This window comes from Poecilia latipinna, unplaced genomic scaffold (genome assembly GCF_001443285.1).
Source record: "Poecilia latipinna isolate Pla-1442-1.1 unplaced genomic scaffold, P_latipinna-1.0 Scaffold168, whole genome shotgun sequence".
Lineage (NCBI taxonomy): Eukaryota > Metazoa > Chordata > Actinopteri > Cyprinodontiformes > Poeciliidae > Poecilia > Poecilia latipinna.
In genome coordinates, this window is record NW_015112784.1 from 8,510 (window position 1) to 10,372 (window position 1,863).

Here is a 1,863-nt window from a genome sequence, read left to right on the forward strand (position 1 = left end):
AAAATTATATTTTGTGTATATTTTATTCAAATTTTGTGCTTTATCCATAGGACCTGTTTTGTCCCTATTCTCAAGAATCACCGATTCAATAGTAAATTAATATTCCAACATTACGGCAGCAGCTGATTAACAGAAACATCAGTTATAATGATGTAATATTTCTGTTTTCTTAATTTTCTTTAATATATCAGGAATTCTTTTGTCTTTTAATTTTTGTGGTGGATGTTTTACATTTTCTCTTTTATAAATGGAGCCATTAATTCACAAACATGTTGACATGAAAGTCTAAATTTATTTGTATTATTTTATTGTATACTATTTTCCAATTGTTGTATCAAAAATATAGTTATGAAATTATGAATGACTTGTATAAAGTTGGGATTATTTGGGTCTTAACACAGTGATAAAATGTATTTAATTTTATTATTTTTTTACAGGTGAAGTTTTGTCTTCATGTTAAATGATGAACCATCAGGAATATGAAAATGTTAAAAGTTTTACTGGATGTATTTTCTGGTTGTGTTTGATTTGAAACATGGATTTTTTAAAATAAAGTTGGTATCAATGTTACTCATTGTGTCTTTATTAATGGTGTAACAAACGTTTATTCATTTACACAGTTATGGTGAAATAAAGAATCTTTTGACTGGATTTATAATATAATTAATAACTCATATTTATTATCAATGTGATAAATACAACAATTACAATAAAAGTCCAGCTTCTACTGGAAAGGTTGGAAAACATTGTAGGTATTATATGGAAACAGCTTTTCTGTTGATTTAGTTTTCTATCTTTGATCAATTTATTATCAACAAACATTAAAGCAGTGCTTCCAAAACTTTACTCCTGAGCCCCCCAGTGGTTTCCACACATATTCTCCGCCCCTTAAAGGGCTCAGCATGGCAGTTGGTTTTTGTTTGTTTCATCCATACTGCTTCTCGCGCCCCCCCCCCTGCAATGGCACGACGCCCCCTTTAGGGGGCGCGCCCTACAGTTTGGGAAACTGCATTAAAACATTTCTGTGTCAAAACTTTATATATATTGTTGCCTTGTTGTTAAATTATAACAGTTCTCAGTGTTGAGAACAGATTTATGTTTATTGACAGTTTAGTTGTTTGCTCAGACATGAATAAACACTAGAGAGTAATTATATGAGAACAAAAGTTAGTTTACAAAAATAAATTTGATTGCATATTATTGAAATGTATGACAACACAAATCTGGGTGTTTTGGGTAATTTCCTTGTCCCTTGATAAAGATTTGGGGGCCCACCAATACATGGACTATTCACCCTTCAGTATTAAAGGACTGTAGACAGTTTTGTATTTACACATGCCATATCAGTCTTCTAGAAGATAAGAAGCAAGATGACATCCATTAATGAAGATGACACAAACAAACCTTGCTATACTGTAGCATTTGTTCAAATACTTCCCTGTTAACTTACCTTTAATCCTAGTTCTTGTGAATATTGTTCTATATTGAACATTTTAAAATGTTGTTAGGCAACATTTATTTGCAGTATGTTTTTGTGGGGGAGGGTGTTGCATCCTTGAAGTATTTTATTTAAATTGTTACTATTTTTTTAAAATTTATTGATAAAACACTCTATTCATTTATTTAATATATTTTATTTGCCCAGTTGTTTATGTTCAGCCGCAGAAGCATTACAGAATCTGAGCTTCGTCACTGATTGGTTGGGTAGCGGATGTGTGTCAGTTGACCAGTTATAACGTTGTAGCCTGAGGAAGAAGAAACATTGAAACGGTTTTCTGTGTCTGTGCCCGGCTGCTTCTGAGAAGAAATAAAAAAAAAGAAAATACACACAGCGTGGAGAAAATAAAGCTGGTGAAACTGAAG